General features: G+C 41.5%; 1 pseudogene; it reads left to right on the top strand.

The window, feature by feature from the left end:
* Nucleotides 1–20,245, top strand: part of LOC103262867 — a 37,519-nt pseudogene that overhangs the window by 11,736 nt on the left and 5,538 nt on the right.

Raw genomic sequence — 20,245 nt, forward strand, 5'->3', positions numbered from 1 at the left:
AGTTGGAGTCTCACTCTGTCGTCCAGACTGGAGTGCAGTGGCCGCTCCCGGCCACCACATCCTCGACCCACTGGGCTCTGGCGATCTTTCTGCTTCAGTCTTCCAAGTAGCTGGAACTACAGGCGTGTGCTACCACACCTGGCTAATTTTGATTAATGGTAGAGATGAGGTCTCCCCGAGTTGCCCAGGCGGGTCTCGAACCCGTGGGCTCAGGCAATCCACTCACCTCGGCCTCCCAAAGTGCTGGGATTACAGGCTGAGCCACTGAGCCCGGCTAATAGATTCTATTTTGACTCGGTAGGATAGTAGGTGAAGACAAGTTGAGTACAGGATATCATGTTACTTTTTTTCAATGAAAAGTTTTATTTTTATTTGATTTTTTACTTTTTGAAAAAATTATTATTGAAGTGTGAGGTAAAAATGAGAATTAACTACACAAGTAAGCTGCATGTGGGTGAAGTTTGGGCTTCCAGCTGGCCCTCACTCCCCCTGGTAATGAACCATGTGTGCTTTGTGTTATCACATGTCTCCCACCCTTTCCCCTCCCCCCCCAGCAGTGCTCAGTGACTGACCATCTCTCCCTTGTTCTATGTAACTGATATTCAGGGGCCACTTATGAATGAAAACTTGAGGCATTCAGATCTTTAGTTCTGGGATATTTATCTTAGATGACGGTCTCCAACTACATTCAATTTGCTGCGAAGTCCATGATTTTGTTCTTGTTTATGTCTGCGTAATACTCCGTCATGTATATGTACCACATTTTCTTTATCCAGTCCACTTTCAATGGGCAGTGGGGTTGGTTCCACATTTCTGCTACTGTGAATGGTGTGGCAATAAACATGCGTATACGGGTGTCTTTTTGGTAGAATAATTTATGTTCCTCTGGGTATATTCCCAGGAGGAAGATTGCTGGATCGTATGGAAGGTCAATCTTCAGTTTTTTTAGAAATCATCACACTGCTTTCCATAGAGGTTGAACTAGCTTGCACTTCCTCTAACAGTGTAGAAGCATTCCCTTTTCTCCACACCCATGCCAGCATCTGTTAATTTTTGACTTATTAATGATAGCCATCCTTATCAGAGTTAGGGGATATCTCACTGGAGCTTTGATTTGCATTTCTCTGATGACTAGTGAGGCTGTGCATATTTTCATGTTTCTGTTGGCTGCTTGTATGTCGTCTTTTGGGAAGTGTCTGTACATGTCCTTTGCCCACTTTTTTTTTATAATCAATATTTCTTATTATGATATTGTGGGGTAAAGTTAAGGGTTAGGTATACAAATATGCTTCGTTCAGGCACCCTTGTTGATAAGAGGTGTCTCCCTGTCCCCAGACAGATGTTTACTACCATTAATCCCATCTCCCTTCCCCTCCCCACCCCATAGTTTCCCACAACTGTCAGTCATTTTCTTATGGTAATACGTTGGATGATCAAGGTCCACTATATGAGTGAGAACATGTGATACTCAGATCTTTGTTTCTGTGAGAGGTCACTCAGTATTATAGACTCTAGTCCCATCCAGGTTGCTCTTTGCCCACTTTTTAATGGGATTGTTTTTTTTTCCTTTTACTTCATTTGAGTTCCTTGTAGATCCTGGATATTAGGCCTCTGTCAGATGCGTAATTTGCAAATATTTTTTCTCATTCTATGGGTTGTCTCTTTACTCTCTTGATGGTTTCTTTTGTCGTGCAAAAGCTTTTCTGTTTGATGAGGTCCCACTTGTCTATCTTAACTTTTATGGCATTCGATTTTAGGGATCTGGTCAAGAATTCGTTGTCTACTCTGATGCGCATAAGGGTGTTTCCTATGTTTTCTTCTAGGATTCTTACAGTTTGAGGTTTTATGTTTAGGCTTTTAATCCATTTTGAGTTGATTTTTGTCTATGATGATAGATAGGTGTCCAGTTTCATTCTTCTGCACATGGTCAGCCAGTTTTCCCAGCACTATTCACTAAATTTTGGTCTCCTTTCCCCAGTGATTGTTACTGGTGGCTTTGTCAAAGATTAGTTGGTCGAAAGACTGCGTTTTTGCTTCCAGAATCTCTGTCCTGTTCCATTGGTCTATGTGCCTATTCTTGTACCAGTATTTGGTTGTTTTGGTTACTGTAGCCTTGTAGTAAAGTTTAAAGTCTGAAAGTGTGATACCTCCCACTTTGTTCTTTTTGCTGAGGATTGTTTTAGCTATTCATGCTCTTTTCTGTTTCCATATTAATTTCTGTATTGTCTTTTCCAGGTCTGAGAAGAATGATGTTGGTAATTTGATGAGTATTGCACTGAATCTGTAGATTGCTCTGGGTAGAATGGATGTCTTGACAATATTGATTCTTCCAGTCCATGAACATGGAATATTTTTCCATTTGTTTGTGTCATCCTTGATTTCTTTGAGCACTGTTTTATAGTTCTTGTTTAAAGGTCTTTCACATCTCTGGTTGAGTGAATGTCAAGGTATTTCATTTCTTTTGTGGCTATTGTGGATGGGATTGTGCTTTTTATCTGGTTCTCTGCCTGTTTGTTGTTGGTGTATAGAAATTCATCTGTCTTTTGCACATGATTTTGTAACTGAGACTTTACCAAAGTCATTTATCAGTGCGAGGGGGCTTTTGATAGACACCGTAGGAATTTTTTTCTAGGTATAGAATCATATCTTTCACAAAGAAGGATGACTTAACTTCCTCTTTTTCTATTTGGATACTCCTGATTTCCTTTTCTTGCCTGACTGCTCTGGCTAGGACTTCCAGCACTATGTTGAACAGGAGGGGTGAGAGTAGATATCCTTGTCTTGTTCCCGTTCTTAGGGGAAATGCTTCTAGCTTCTGTCCATTGAGAAAAATGTTGTCTATGGGTTTATCATACTTACTGTTTTGAGGAATGTTCCTTCTATGCCTAGGTGCTCAAAGGTTTTTATCAAGAAAGGATGCTAGATTTTGTCTAATGTTTTTCCTGTGTCTAATGATATAATCATACGTTTCTTGGTTTTACATCTGTTAATGTGCTGAATTACATTTATGGTTTTGCAAATGTTGACTAGCCCTGCATCCCAGGAATGAAGCCCACCTGGTCATGGTGGATGATCCTTGAGTTGTTTTGCTGAGTCCAATTTACTAGAATCTTGTTGAGAATTTTTGCATCAGTGTTCATAAAGGAGATTAGCCTGTAATTCTCTATCTTTGTTGGGTCTTTGCCAAGTTTGGGTATCAGTATGACATTAACTTCATAAAATGTGTTAGGTAGAATTCCCTCATTCTCAATTGCCTGGAATACTGTTAGAAAGATTGGTATCAGCTCCTTCTTGTGTATCTTGTATTCAGCTGAGAAGTCATCTAGTCCAGGGCTTTTTTTGGTAGGGAGATTTCTTATGACTGAGTCAATTTCCTGGATTGTTGTTGGTCTGTTTAGAGTTTCAATTTCTGACTGTTTCAACCTTGGGAGGTTGTGTGATGTCAGAAAGTCCTCCACTTCCTTTAGGTTTTCTAGTTTATTTGCATACAGGTGTTCATAGTAATCTCTGATAATCTTTCAAATTTCTTCAGAGTCAGTTGTGACTTTGCCTTTTGCAATTCTAATTGTTTCTATCTGGACTTTCTTTCTTTTTTTTTTTTTTGAGTCGGAATCTCACTCTGTCACCTAGACTGGAGTGCAGTGGCCGCTCCCGGCCACGCCACCACAGCCTCGACCTGCTGGGCTCCGGCGATCCTTTCGCCTCAGCCTTCCAAGTAGCCAGAATTACAGGCATGCGCTACCACGCCCAGCTGATTTTTTGATTTATTGTAGAGATGAGGTCTCGCTGTCCAGGCGGGTCTCAAACCCACGGGCTCAGGCAATTCACTCACCTCAGCCTCCCAAAGGTGCAGGATTACAGGCTGAGCCACCCAGCCCGGTTTGGACTTTCTTTTTTTAAATTAATCTGGCCAGGGGTCTGTCAATCTTATTTATCCTTTCAAATAAACAGCTTTTTGTCTTGTTGACTCTTTCTATGATATTTTTGTCTTCTATATCCTGCAATTGTGATTTTATCTTGGTGATCTGGATTCTTCTGCTGAAGTTAGGATTTAGATGAGCTTGCCTTATTCTAACTCTCTTGGCATTATGTTGTTTATTTGTGGTCTTTCTGTTTTCTTGATGTGTGCATGCAATGCTATGAATTTTTCTTTTAACACTGCTTTCATGGTATCCCAGAGATTCTGATAAGATGTGTCTTTATTTTTGTTTGTTTCCAGGAATTTTTTTATTTCTGTCTCTTGATTTCCATGTTGACCCAGAAGTCATTCAGTACCAAGTTGTTTAGTGTCCATGTCTTTGGGTGTTTTGGGGGGATCTTATTGGTGGTGACATTTATTTTTATTCCATTGTGATCTGAGAAGATGCATCATATTATTTCAATCTTTTAAAATGTGTTCATGCTTGATTTACATGCTTCTTTTCTTAAAAAAAAAACACCATGTTTATTAGAGAACACTAAAATGACATAGAAAAATTCTGGAGAGAATCAAACTCCTTATAGAAGTGCATGAGAATCCTCTTTAGAAATACTGAAACCAGCCAGGTGCAGTGGCTCATGCCTATAATCCCAGCACTCTGGGAGGCTGAGGTGAGAGTATTGCCTGAGCTCATGGGTTTGAGACCAGCATGGGCAACTTGGGGAGACCTCATCTCTATAATTTAAAAAAAAAAAATTAGCCAGGCATGGTGGTGCATGCCTGTAGTCCCAGCTACTTGGAAGGCTGAGGCAGACGGATTGCCTGAGCCCAGCAGGTCAAGGCTTCAGTGACTGCGAGCATGCCACTGCATTCCAGCCTGGGAGACAGAGTGAGACTCAGATTCAAAAAGAAAAAAAGAAATACTGAAACCAATTATAGGTGATAATTGTAGGAGAAGAATCTTCTAGATTAGATGGTTCAAATCTTCATTTTCTTAAAATAAAAGGAACAAGAGGATTAGAAAGGGAAATCTTGCCTTAAGGCGTCGGAAGGGTAATGCGCACTCACTAGCTCTCCCCACATACAAATCAATACATGTGCGCACACACACTTTTCTCATGGGAACAGTAGCAGCCCACTTCCCAAGGGGCTTGTTAGGCATTTATTACTTGGTGAGATCTCCAAGGACCAGGTTGCAGCCCAAGCCTGGCCAGCTTATGTACCTTATGTGTCCCCACGCTGACAGCAGGCCCAGCTCTCAGGAGCTGACTCAAATTAACTCTACTCACCAGATGGGAAAAGAGAGTGCCAATTCATGAACTTAGAGTGATTTAGAAATATCACAGGGACCAAAAATATTCAAAGTCATTTTAACACATATATTTTTCTCCTTGTTAAGCAAATCTGTGTGGGAAACCAAACATTACTCAGGGAAGATTGCATGGGGAGCATGAAATCAGAAGTCAGGCATTCAATGTTCATTGACATCAGGATAAAACAGTGTTTCTCAGCTCCTAAAGAGTTTGATTTGATTGTCCTGGGTTTCAACCTGGACACAAGTTTACCTTCAAAAACTGCCCAGGTGATTTTAATGTAAAACCTAGTTTCCAAATCACTGGCCTACATAGATGCCAATGTGCCACTGGGGCTAAGGACTGTCTGCTAGATGTCTTTTGACAAAGGTGCCCTGTTTGATCGGTACTTGGATACCACCAATGTCTGCCTCAGAGACTCCTGTTATTTCATGGGTGATCCCCCTGTCCTGTCTCTCTTATTCCTTTCAGGAGCTCATTTCACAGAAGAACAAAGGGGTAAAGTGACTTGCCAAAAATTGTACAATTAGAGGCAGAATCAGAACTAAAATTATAGTTCTTCTGAACTTCACTTTAGGGCTTTTCAGTTTCATCTGGCCTTCTGAGGGATCTGCAGAGACTTTATAGTATACAGTTGTCTTGAAGGAACTAAACCAGGTGCCCATAGTTCATCAACTTGTAGTTTCTTGAAGTATTGGTAAATTGGCATATTGGACCAACAAATGAGTTTGTCGTCCCCCCAAAAAATGTTGCATATAGGAAATTGAAGAAAAATTGTTATTGATTTGACCTTATTTAGATTCTTTATGAAAAATTTACTGTACCTTTTATTGACAGCATGTCCACATTTTCAATTCAATTTTTTCCATTTACACAGAGTTAATGACTTCAAGTTGAGGCATAATTGAAGTTACTGAAGCCTAATGGGGTGCTCCTCCTCAGTGCCCCCCACCACAATGTGTATTTCTCTCATACCAACCAGTTTAGTTGTCCAATTATATGTCCTTCTCAGCCACACAACCTTATTTATCTTGGCACCCCTAATTTCTGGCACATGCCAGGTTCAGAAATAAGGAAATTATGGGTTCTAGAGCTCAGAGAAAGGTGTAGGCTAATGACATCAATAGGGACAGCCAACAGTGTGTGAAGGCTGAGATTTCATCAGGGAAAGTGCCTCAAGCCCTAGGCTTAGGCAATCCTCTTTCCTCTTTCTCTCAAAGTGATGGAATTACAGGCATGAGCCACTGCACCAGGCTTCTCTTTGCAAATTTTAGGTATACAATCAGTATTGCATTATACTTGCCATGCTATACATTAGAATCCCAGATTTACTATGACTTTTTATTCTTTCAAAAGCAATATTTAAATATTCTTTCAAAAATATATATTATTAGTTGCCTTAATTTTAGTTTTTTCATCATCTTTCATTTCCGAATGATAATCTTTAAGTTGTTTTTTAATTTCATTTTTTTAATTAAATACTATCTGAATGTCAGCTTTTAAGTCAGAATTTTGTCCATAGTGGCCTGGTGTGAAAAGAAGAGGATAAGCATTTATTTTCTCCATTTAGAACAAGAAAAACAAGAGCTATACTTTCACAAAAGAATTTATCTTCTCCAATTTCTGCAGTAAATTAAAATGCTTTGGTTCAGAGAGAAGCAGTGGACCAGATTTCTGGGTCCTAATTACTCAAAGCACAGTGCCAATTCGAAGGATCACTGTTTTCTGTTCCTTCTACATTCCCATTGGCACACAAAAAAATATGTACTTAAAACAGTGAGATCAAATTGATAGATCTCAATAACAGCCATATAAGATTATAGAAGCAAAGAAATCTAGAATTAGGAATAACTAACAGAGCATTTCACTTAGGAATGGCAACTATGTGAGGAGTAATGTAGCTCCTTGCCCTCAACTGTGGCAGACATCACTAATCAATTATTGAACTGAAACGTGGCTCCACGTTCAGGGTCCCACAACCAGAGTTTGGAAGTTCTTCAGAAAATACTCACTTTCCAAAAAACCTTTCACTTTCTGCACGAGAACTGGTGATAATGCAATGATTGGTTGCAGTGGAGATTTGATAGGATGTAAGGGCAAGAAGTCACCAAGGTGAGGGGTCTGGCTGGTGGCTAAGTTGTCTCTGAGAAAGCACAGATCCCAGGCTGTGGCGGCACCAGCTCCAGAAGTCCCCAGGTAGGAAGTTTCGTCCCAAGGGGTGAGTGTGAAGTGGGTTTGACAGCAAAGGAGTGAAGCTGACTGAGTCTCCCTTGCCTTTCCCTTTGAGCTCTGGGTGGGGCTTATGGTCCCTATAATTCAGAGTGAAAACTATGTGGGTAACTAAGCTCACTCAGAGAGCCCTCTGGGACTTGAAACCTGGGCCTTGAATGCCTCCAAAGGACTGAAGGAAAGGTGGCAAAGGGGCAAAGGCAGATTTTGAACATAATTTATTTTTGTCTCTACAAAGTGCCCCAAAACCTTTCTCCACCAGATGGAAATAGATTTTAAGGTGCAAACATAAGCAGCAGCTGAGGCACTGAGAGAATTAGGAGCAACTAGAAAGAAACGTGTGAAAGACTGTGGACAGTAGGAACAAATTCTCCTTTCCCAAAGAGTGTAAGTGTGGAGAAATATGGTTTCCAGCTTCGATGGTCTAAGTATGGTTGGCCTTTTTGGAGCTAAACCCTCACCTTCCCAAGGAATTCAATGATTGGCGCATGTCACGACTGTGGATTGAATCAAAGGAAGGGAGGTTTCTTAAACCTACTTGGCACAGGGTGGTGTTTACAGGCCTGTGGGCGTTCCACCCCGATTGATACACAGAGTTTGGTTTGCCAATCCTCTTATCTGAATCTCAGGAAAAAAACGATGATTCCATGGATCTTGTCAGTCCTCTGTGATTCTTTGGGGGGTGTCTCTTATGTCTTTTGCTTTCACTCAGGTTGGAAGGACCAGAAATTAATTCAGTATGCAGATGGGACAAGAGCAACTATTGCTTCTGTTATTTTTTATTTTTTTGAGCCGGAGTCTCATTCTGTCACCCAGACTGGAGTGTAGTGGCACGCTCCCGGCCACCACAGTCTCGACCTGCTGGGCTCCTGAGATCCTTCCGCCTCCGCCTTCCAAGTAGCTGGAACTACAGACGCGTGCTACCACACCCGGCTAAGCTTTTGTTATTTTTATGGAAGTTATTACCATGCATCAAGCACATAAGCAGTTTACAAGCACACTCTCATGTCTATCCTCACAACATATCATTGCTGTAGATAAGTAATACTCACATTTTCCAGTGGAAGATTGAGGCCCAGAGAAATGAGGACCCCAGCCTCAAGCTCCCCACAGGTGCAAGCATCAGAGCCAAGACTGGAAGTCAGGACTGTCTGATACCACACCCAGGCCCCGACCAAGGTTGATAGCCCAGCGGGTCACGTCCATTCAGCGGTCCCCTTCAAAAGATCAATTTAGTGAGAGATTCTAGCTTTTTTTTTTTTGAGTTGGAGTCTCACTCTGTCGCCCAGACTGAAGTGCAGCGGCCGCTCCCGGCCACCGCAGCCTTGACCTGCTGGGCTCCAGCGATCCTTCCGCCTCAGCCTTCCAAGTAGCCGGAATTACAAGCATGCGCTACCACACCCGGCTGATTTTTTGATTTATTGTAGAGATGAGGTCTTGCTGCCCAGGCGGGTCTCAAACCCGAGGGCTCAGGCAATCCACTCAGCTCAGCCTCCCAAAGGCGTGGGATTACAGGCTGAGCCACCGAGCCCAGCCAAAAATTTTCTTAAAAGGACAGATGGTAAAAACTTTAGGCTTGCTGACCAGGTGCTCTCTGTGGTCACTACTCAATTCTGCAAAGCCGTCATGGACAATATGTAAATGATGGGGGCATCTATGGTCCAGCAAAATTATATTTATAAAAACAGACAGCTGACCTATGGGCTGTAGTTTGCTGACTCCTATTCTATACTCTTGAATAAAGAAAGTACCTAACTGCATAGCAATTGAATGCCCCCAAATTATGAAGATAGCCAGCTCAATTTCAAATTATCTTTCTAAGATTAAATATTCAGATCTCTGCTCTGAAGACATCATTCCTACATTACTGGGTGTTCTAGTTATACATTGCTTTGCAAAATATTTACACCAAAATTTTGTAGCTTAAAATAGCAAATATTTATTATTCTATAGTTTCTCTGGGTCAGGAATTTGGGGCTGGCTTAGCTAAGTGCCTCTGCCTCAGATCTCTTGCAAAGCTGCAATCAAGGTGTCAGTTGGGGCTGTGGGCTCATCTGAAAGCTTGACTGAGAGATGATCTTCTTTCAAGCCCACTCACATGATTGTTGGCAAGAATAAGTTCTTTAGAGGCTTCCTTCATTTCCTTGCCAGGCAGGTCTTTCCACAGGGCAGCTCACACCACAGCACCTGACTTCCATCAGAGTGAGCGAGTGACAAAGCAGGAGAGCAGACAAGATGGAGGCCAGAATTCTTTCGAAAACCTGATCTTAGTAGACGTCACGTCACTTTTTCCCATATTATATGAACTAGAAGTAAGTCACTAAGTCCAAGCTGTACTCAAGGGGAGAAAATTATACAGAATGTGAATACCAGGAGCCAGAACTCATTGGGAGCCATTTTAGAGACTGCCTACCATGTGGGGTCTTAGTATTTCATTCATTCCTTCACAAATGTTTATCAAGCACCTACTATGTGCAAGCACTGTAGTAGGAAGTGAACAGAACAGACAAGGATCCCTGCTTTTATTTTGGTAAGATAAGACAGACAATAAACAACAACAAAAAAGAAATGAATACTAAATATCAAATGGCTTTACTGACTGAGTGTTTTTGCCTCAGAATTCATATATTGAAGTCCCAGTCCCCAGTGTGGCTATATTTGAAGATGGACCTCTAAGGACGTAGTTAAGATTAAATGTGGTCATACTGGTGGGACCCTGATCTGATGGGACTAGTGTTTTTATAAGAAGAAACCCCAGAAAGTTTTCTCACTCTCTTTTATCCCACGGAGAAAGGCCCCAGAGAGAATACAGTGAGAAGGCAGTCAGTCATCCACAAGCCAGGAAGAGCCCTCACCAGAAACGGAATCTGTTGGCAACCTGATAATGAACTTGTAACCTCCAGAACTATGAAGAGATAAATATCTGTTGCTGTTAAGCCACCCAGTCTGTGGTATTTTGTTATGGCAGTCCGAGCACACTGCCTGCAGATGATGGTGCCTGTCATGGAGAAAATAAAGAAAAATAAAGCAGGGCAGTGCTGGGGAAGGGTTTGCGATTTTAAGTTGGTGTTAGTGTAGGCCTCACAGAGGTGACATCTGAGCAAAGTGCATAGAAAGTGAAGAAGTGAGTCATGCAAACACAGGAAAGAGTTTCAGAGGAAACAGCTAGTACACAACCCCTGAGGCTAAGAGTATGCTATTCAAGGAATGGTAAGAGCACTGTCACGTTTGGGACAAAATGTGTGTAGGATGAGGAAAAAAACATGTGGGGTACTGTCAGTCATTGTAGGAATTTTGCTTTTCCTTTTTTGTTGTTGTTGTGATTGTTTTGAGAAATGGGGTCTCATTGTTTTGCTCAGGCTGATCTCAAACACCTGGGCTCAAGTGATCCTTCTGCCTCAGCTTCTTGAGGCATGAACCACTATGCCCAGCTTTTACTCTTTTTTTTTTTTTGAGTCAGGGTCTCTCTCTGTTACCCTGGCTGGAATGCAGTGGCATGATCACGGCTCACTGCAGCCTCGGCCTCCTAAGCTCAGGCCACATCACCTTCCTGAGTAAGTGGGACTACAGGCACTCACAAACACGCTCAACTAATTTTTTGGTTTTTTGTAGAGACAAGATCTTGGTATGTTGCCTAGGCTGGTCTCAAAATCCTGGGCTCAAACAATCCTCCTGTCTCAGCCTCCCAAAGTGCTGGGATTACAGACATGAGCTGCTATGCCCCAGCTCTTTTACTCTTTGATAGGGTGCCAATGCAGAGTTTTGAACCGAGCAGTGTCATGATCTAACTGATGTTTTAAGGTGAAGAGATTAGGAAGAAAGGGGAGTTTGGATGCAGGAAGGCCAGTTTGGAGACGACGGTGGCTTGGGTGGAAGTGGAGATGGTAATGGTTGGAGATAATGACAAGGATGCTGCTTGTTTCGCTCTCAGAAGCAAAATACTAACTTATTAACTTATAAGTCTCTTTGTTAGCAGAGGCTAACCAATCAACTTTTTGTTTGTTGAGGAGCACATGGAAAGACCACTAGACCAGTGGCCAGGAGACCAGGTCCTAGTCTGGACTCCATCAGGTCAGTGGACGGACAAAAGGCAAATCAGTCATCCTCCGAATATCCGGGTTTCCCTCAGTCAGCTAAGATGTTTAGACAAGGTCCTCTCTAACTCTAAAATTATAATTTCATAAGCCTTTCAGTGGAAAGTAGATTCAGAACAACTGAACAGTTGGATTATTGTTCACTTTAAGCTTAATCATTGCTTATGAGAGAAGAAAAAACATAAAATTGCAGAGCTGGGCCCTCAGAAAAGTTAAAAAAAACAATTATGGGCGAATTAATATCCTTGGGAAAAACTTTGTGTTTAATCTGTAGCTAGCCTAGGGCCTATGTAGACTGAGGGATGTGCATCAGTGAGTTCTCCCAATGTAAATGAACAAAACATAACTCAACCCCAAATCAGACAAGTTCCTATTCCTTAGAGAGCCACGTGATAGGGTGGTTTTAAAGACAGGCCAATGGCTCCAATCTCGCTCCGTGTTCCCACATGTCGAGTCCAATGCACCCTGACAAGGCGTTGCCCCTCAGAGGGATTAAGGAGAGTATTTGCCATCCATAACTCCCTCTGGATATCCACCTGAGGAAATTGGTAGGAGCCAAAGAAGGCATCCCTAAACACCCCTCTGAAACAGGTTGAGACTTGGTGACCACCGCTTCGAGAGCCCCATCAGGCAGTTTGTCCAAGGGAAAAACACACACATACCGCCAAAGACCTTTTTTAGTAACAAAATTACAATTTTAAACTGCTGGGGAGCAGTGTAAGGGGCTGCAACCGGAGTTTTTAGACTGCCTATTGCCTGCTGGATATATGCATATGTTAGCTCATTTATTCCTCACAAAGACCTTGGGATGTAGAGGCAAGAACTGAGCCTGGCTTGCCTAAGGACGTGCAGCTATTGAGGGCAGTGCTGGGGTTACTTACAATACCGAAATTCTCCCGCTCTCGATACTACCATGCTAATTTGTTTTGTCTCAGGGTTGGTACTGATCATTCTTAATATTCACTGAGCCCTGAAGTGAGCATCAGTCACATATTATCCACATGGTAGTTGTTTTCATTCTGAGAATTAATGTCATCACTGCTCTAAAGAATTTAAGAGTACCAAATGATTTCAGAAACGATGCCAAGTTGTAGAGCTGCAAACTAGGTTATGAGACCGTAGAGAATGGTTTAGATGGTAGCAGTGGCCGCTGTACTCCAATCATTCTATAGTAAATCCCCTACATGTGAACCTTCGAGTTGTGAACTTTCAAAGATGCAAACGTATGTTCACATGTCCAGTCACGGTAGGTTAGTTCACATATCTGGCATACACTGTCACACGCATGCATCTTCTATAAGTGGGGGTGCTTTTGTGTACTTTACTGTACTGTTCTGTATAGAGTACAGTGTTATAGGATCTTTATTTCAAACCCAGGATGTCCAGAAACTTAAAATCAGTGGTGGTATAGTTAGTACTGTATAGCTGATTCTGTTAGCTGGGTGCCTAGGCTAACTTTGTTGGACTTACGAACAAATTGGACTTGCAAAAAGGGCTCTGGGATTGAAATTCATTTGCATGTAGGGGACTTACTGTATACTCAAACTTGAACTCTATTACTTAGTGGCCATGTGATCCTGGGTAGGCTACTTAATCTCTCTAAACCTGAGTTTTATTTGAAAATAAGAACAATAACGGTATCTACCTCATGAGGTTCTGTGTATATTAAACATGAAAATTCACAAAGATGACTTACAACAGTGCCTAACACGTGGTAAATACTGAATAAAGGTTAAAGGGTATAATTACTTACCTAGAAAATAATCTTCTTTGAGGTTGCTGGAGCTATTCGCCCCTGTTGATTTTTCATGCTGTAAATTTTTGTGTATTTTTTTGCTTTTAATAACGAATCTCAGAAACCAACTGATATAATTCTCTTACTCTGAAGCTATAGCTAGTCTTAATCTTCATGACCTCTCACTGAATGGTGGCATATTGCTTGTCAATTCAAATCACAGCATAAAACCATAAGTTTATGTCTGTCCCATGTTTGCCCCAGAACTCAGGTGGTAAACCCACCAAGCCTGAAATTATCAACTTCTATTTACATGCTCTCCACAATGGGGATGCTCTAAATGACCTCCCAGAAATGTGCTTTTATCTTTCCAGAGGCTCTGCTGGTCTCATGAATAAGCAGAATGGTCAGAATGGAAAGTGTTACCAACTGGGGGTGCATGAATTATCCAACATGTGACATCTTGACATCTTGTCCAGTCTTTGCCCTGACAAATTTAATTTTTAAAGAAAAGCCAGAAATCAAGATTTTTGAATTTTCTTGTGTGTGACAAAAATCTCTTGACTTCCAAATGCTGGCAACTAATTCACATGGGAGCTATAGGCAACCAATCAAATATTGATAACTAATTAAATGCTGGCAACTAACCAAGATGGTATTCACAGGCCAACAAACAATTTTTAAGAATCTCTGATCTAGTATAGCTCAAAGCTCCCAACTGGTTTGAAAATTTGAGACTAACAATAAAAGAATAAAAATTGGAAGAATGGAAATGGTCTCAACAAAACAAATTAACAAACATTTAGGAATGCTTCGTGATTTGGGGATCAAGATCCTATTAACTTGGCGTATAGTTTTGGACCCCAAAATCTGCATTCAGGGAAAGATTTTCCTTCTAATTGATTAACCAGTGCAGAACCACTTGAAACCACATGGTAGTGGGTGACCCTAAATTTGTGGAAAATAGCTGGCCCTTCCACAGTTTTTGACTTAACCCAGAGAGCAGAATGGATCTCTGATCATTAGAGATGAGCATCTTTTCATGTGCTTATTGGCTATTTGTATATCATCTAGCCCACCTTTGCCACCTTTGTTCATATAATTCCGCTTATTACAGGTCTTTATAACTTCTCTCAAAGTCCAAATTCCTTGCCTATGTTTCTCAGTTTGAATTTGCAGTCTTTCACCCCACACCTACTTTTTTCTCCTCTACTCTGTAATTCTGAACCTGAGGGTCTACTTCTTTTCCCAGGATTCCTTGACAGCAGGCTTCCTGTTATTTTCTGCCAGTAGGGGTCACTGGCAGGACATAGAACAGAAAAAGATGAAGAAGTCATTCTTCCTCTCTGCTTCTAGCACCTTCTCTACAAGTGGCTGTATTCTTCTGTCTCCATAGTAGCAGCATCCGTTGTGGGGCCCTCATTGATGGTTTCAGCACTGCCATACAGCTCTTCTCTGCACATCTGGTACCACCATCTTTATCCTTGTCTTCCATCCCTAGCAACTGTAGTTGCCCCATGCGGTTACCAAACTGTGGGTTTGTTCTTAATCTTCCCCCCCATTCCATTACTCATGTAACCAACTTCCTATATTAAATTCCTTCTGTTTGAAATATCTAGAGATGTTTCTGTCTTCTTGACTTGGACCCTGATTAATAGAGAGGTGAAACTACCCTTCCAGTCTTATCTCCTGCTTACCACTAAAATTAAACACTGTTTCCCACCCTGATTCATGTATTCCATACTCTAGTCACATGTCATTCGCTCTCTCTTCACCTAAGTCCTGTGCCACCTCTCCAAAAAGAGCATCAGAAACAACTTTGGCCAGGCTTGGCGGCTCAGCCCTGTAATCCCAGCACTTTGGGAGGCTGAGGTGAGTGGATTGCCTGAGCCCGTGGGTTTGAGACCTGCACGGGCAACTTGGTGAGACCTCGACTCTACAATAAATAAAAAATGAACCGGGCATATTAGCATGCACCTGTAGTTCCAGCTACTTGGAAGGCTGAGGAGGAAGGATCGCTGGAGCCCAGCAGGTTGAGGCTGCGGTGACCGGGAGCGGCCACTGCACTCCAGTCTGGGCAACAGAGTGAGATCCCAACTCAAAAAAAAGAAAAGAAACAACTTTGATTAAGCAACACTAAGTTTATTAGACTTACTATAGAAAGAATGCCACTTTGATAGAGACTTTGTGACATCAAAGAGTAGTCAGAGGAGGAGCAGTAGGCATTTAGGGCTTGGATTAGGTGACTTCAAGAAGGGTTTTGTAAGACAGGGAACTTGTTGGGGCTGGACAGCATGTATGACATAATAACTTGGGTTGATAGCACAACGAGGTGAAGGTCTTAAAGTAACTGTGTTAGTTGGTTCACAGTGTTATGTTCCAGAAGCAAATATTTCATCGAGAAAGTAGCTAAGGCTTTTTTTTTTTTATCTGTTTTTGTTTTTTTTAATATAGGGGCAGTGAAGTATATAAGGTTCATGGTTTATTTAAACAGAGAGAGAAAGTATATTGATCTCAGTTCTTACTAAACCACTTTTCAATTTCTGTATCTTTATTTGTTGACATTTTATTTTACTTTTCACTACATGTTGATTCATTCCGTATCCACTTATTGAGCACTTACGGTGTGACAGACAGTATTCTAGGCATTTGGACATCAAACTGAAAAGAGAAACAAAGTTCTTGCCCTCATGGAGTTTATGCCCTATTAGGAGAAATAGACAATACAGAAATAATATAATGCCAGACAGAAAAACAATCCTATGAAAAAACTAAAATCTGAATAAGAAGAGAGGGTGTGTCTATGATAGGGTGACTAGTGAAGTATTTTTATTTTATTTATTTATTTATTTTGAGACTTGGGAAGGTGGTGGGGGGACTATTAATGTAAAAGGCAGGTACCCCACTCCCCCTTCCAACAATTCGTTTTCTCTTTCAACTGGTCAGCCTGCTGAGGGTGCTTTGGGAATTATTTTCTTTCTTTCTTTTTTTATCAATATTTTTTATTATGATATTGTGGGGTACAGTTAAGGGTTAGGCATACAAATATGTTTCGTTCAGGCACCCTTGTTGATAAGAGGTGTCTCCCCGTTGGTGGAGTATTTTTAGAAGGGTGAAAATCCTACCCATTCTCTAACACTCAACTAAGTTAGCACTTCTTCAGCTAGGCATTGCCAACTACTTCAGTGAGATGTTTTCAAATATTGATAACTTTTCCTTTTAGTAATTCCTTTTTTATCTCCCAGAACTTCCACTATTAAAATGTTACTGTTAGACTAAGCTTACTGTCCAGCAAGACCAAAGATTAAGAGTCAATGTTTTGGCTTTGAGTTCCAAAATATCAAAAGTAGCACCTGGAAGATTCATATGATGCAGTTTATACCACAGACCAACAGATGGAAAGATTGACACCAGATCACAGAAACAATATAAGAATACTTTCTGGAGTATTAGAGGTTAAAGTAGGATTCTGGTCCCTTATGCTCTTTGGAATCAGTCCTGGAGGGACCATGTCACCAACCATAGAAAAATCTGGGGAGATCTCAGAGCAGGGGTCTTGTGCCTCATCTCCCTAAGGAAACTTCATGCTTATTGTGGAAGCTCTGTAATCAACATAAGCACCAAAGCAGTAGAGCACCAATGGCTAAGGAATGGATCTGGGCATTTTCCGAGATTTCTGGGTGCTCCTGAGTGACACAGGCTAGCAACCAAGTGTTTGCGTGCTCCAAAAAGCAGAAAGGACTGCAGGATAAACACCACGTGGAGAAGATGCAGTTAATACATCTTGCGTGTATCATGCAAATTCAAGGAACACGGTGGAACCTCAGACGTCAGCAACAAAGGCAATAAAAAGGAAAACATTCAAAGACAAGACAGGCAGCCTGGGCAACATAGTGAGACCTGGTCTCTGCAATAAATTAAAAAATGTGCTTGCAGTCCCAGATACTCTGAAAGCTGAGGCAGAAGGATTGCCTGAGCTCAGGAGGTTGAGACTGCAATGAACCATGGTGATGCCACTGTACACTAGCCTGGGCAACAGAGTGAGATCCTGTCTCAAAACAAACAAACGAAAAAGACAAGACAGGAATCTTAGACCTCAGGGTAATCCAGAGATGTTGCATGACCTCAGAGGCACCTCCCTCAATACCAGGTGCATTTGTTTGCTTGGACTGCCTGAACAAAGCACCAAAAACTAGGTGACTTAAACAAGTGAACTGTATTGTCTCACAGATCTGGAAGCCAGAAGTCAGATTAATGTGTCTACAGGATTGGTTCCGTCTGAGAACCATGAGGGAAAATCAGTTCCATGTCTTTCCCCTAGCTTCTGGAGATTACCTGCAATCTTGAGTCTTCCTTGTCTTATAGAAGCATCACCTCTGATTTCTGTCTTCACCTTCACATGGTATGCTCGCTGTGATTATCTGTCTCCAAACTTCCCCTTTTTGTAAGAACACTCACCCTAATGACCTCGTTTTGACTTGATTGTCTCTATAATAAATTTATCTCCAAATGAGGTCAAATGCTTAGGTATTGGTTATTAGGACTTCAACATAGGATTTCTGGAAGACACAGTTCAATCGATAACATCATGTATATAAAACCCTACAGAAAATGGAAGGAGAAAACATCTGAATTTGACTGAAGATTTAATCAAGAGACGGAGTTAAAACTGGCATAACTGTGTTACCTTGTATGTTGAACAGACTTAACAAGCCCCCACAATCCCCACCTCCTCACATTCATGCCTTTGTATAATCCACTTACGTTGAGATGGGTGGGACTTAGGACTTGCTTCTAACCAGCAAAATGCGGCAAGGGACTAGGATGTCACTCTCATGGTTAAATTACTTATGTGATACCCCATCCTGCTAATAGACTCACTCTGTCTCCTTTTCTGGCTTTGAAGAAGTAAATGCTATGTTGTAGGAGCTTATGGAGAGGATCACGTGGCAAGGAACTTCAGGTGACCTCTGGGAGCTGAGAGTGATGACCAGGCTCTCAGTCTTATAACCACATGAAAATGAATTCTGCCGACAGCTTGAGTACTCGGAAGTGGATCCATCACCAGTTGAGCTTCCAGATGAGAACACCGTACTTGCCAACACCTGACTACAGCATTGCTAAGAACGCATGCTCACATTCCTGACCCACAGAGACCGCAAGATAATAAATGTGTGGTATTTTGAATTGTTGAATTTGTGAAAATTTTTTATTTTTTAATTTTTTATTTCTTTTTTTTTGTTTTTAAGTTGGAGTCTCACTCTGACCCCCAGGCTGGAGTGCAGTGCACGCTCCCGGCCACTGCAGCCTTGACCTGATGGGCTCCAGCGATCCTTCCGCCTCAGATTTCCAAGTAGCTGGGACTACAGGCGTGTGCTACCACATCCAGCTCATTTTTTGATTTATTGTAGGGACGAGGTCTCACTATATTGCTCAGATTGGTCTCGAACCCACGGGCTCAGGACTTTCGCCTTGGCCCCCCAAAGTACTGGGATTATAGAATTGAGCCACTGCGCCCGGTTGGATAATTTTTTAAAATGTATTTTATTGTGGTAAAAGTACTTCACACTATATTTACCCTCAAAAGACTTTTAATATAATAGAGTACAGTATTGTTAACTATAGACGCAATGTTGTACAACTGCTCACTAGAACTTACTCACCTTGCATAGCAAAATTTCATTTCCATTGAACTGCAACTCCCCATTTCCCCATTCTCAGCCCTGACAAGCACCATCCTATTCTCTGCTTCTATGAGTAAAATCACATAATATTTGTCTTTCTGTGACTAGCTTTATTTCACTCAGCATAATATCCTCATGGCTCATCCATGTTATTACATATTGCATATTTCCTTCCTAATTAAGGCTGAGAATATTGTCTTGTGTGCACACACCACATTTTCTTTATCTGGTCATCCATCAGTGAACATTTAGGTTGCTCCTACCTTCTGGCTATTGTGAATAGTGCTGCCATGAACATACATATAGTTTCAAGATCCTGATTTTAGTTTTTTGGGGCAAATATCCAGAAGTAGAATTTCAACTTTTTTTTTTTTTTTATGGAGGAAACTCCATAACTGTTTTACATTCCCACCAACAGTGTACAAAGGTTCTAGTTCCTCCACAATGGTAGTTTTTTTACAATACACCTTCAGGTGTTAATTTTGAGAGATTTCTGATCAGATAAAACAATTTGTGGAGCAGGGAATGCGGGAGACTGAGGTTATAGTTACTTTCAGTCATAGAGAAATTAAGAAAACTACAATTTGCACCTGTGAATACTTCATGAAAATCGTTCTTGCTCCACCATGTCAGATCGATCTCTTCTTCCCTTTTGTCTCCATTGCTCTCCTCTAACTTCCAGTTTTAACACAGACTGGCATTTGATAACTTATTGTTCCTCAGTTTATTGTTCAAGAGGAAGACCCAAGTTCTGTGACCTGGTAGTTGGTAAATTTGGTATGATGTGAATGTAAACTATAAGCACTTTGCAGAGGGGCAAAACCACGATGGTTTCATAGTGTGTGAGTCCAACAGAGTGGTGGCTCCCACATTTCTTTCTAGGAGGAGTTTAAGGACTACAACTGAGTTTGTAGGGCTTGCCTGGATAACAGGCCATTAACTTGGATCAAGAAACATAACGACATTTTCTAAAGATGCACTTATTCATTCTTAAAGAATTAAAGGGTGTCATTGTCCATATTAAGGAACACTTTATTGTTATTGTTGTATTTGGGTGTTAAGGGCACTTTTAGCTGGGCTCGGTGGCTCAGCCTGTAATCCCGCGCCTTTGGGAGGCTGAGGTGAGTGGATTGCCTGAACCCACGGGTTTGAGTCCCACCTGGGCAGCGAGACCTCATCTCTACGGTAAACCAGAAAATCAGCCGGGCGTGGTAGCGTATGCCTGTAATTCCGGCTACTTGGAAGGCTGAGGCGGAAGGATTGCTGATGCC

This window comes from Carlito syrichta, unplaced genomic scaffold (assembly GCF_000164805.1).
Source record: "Carlito syrichta isolate Samal-C Ts95f unplaced genomic scaffold, Tarsius_syrichta-2.0.1 Scaffold304635, whole genome shotgun sequence".
NCBI classification, from domain to species: domain Eukaryota; kingdom Metazoa; phylum Chordata; class Mammalia; order Primates; family Tarsiidae; genus Carlito; species Carlito syrichta.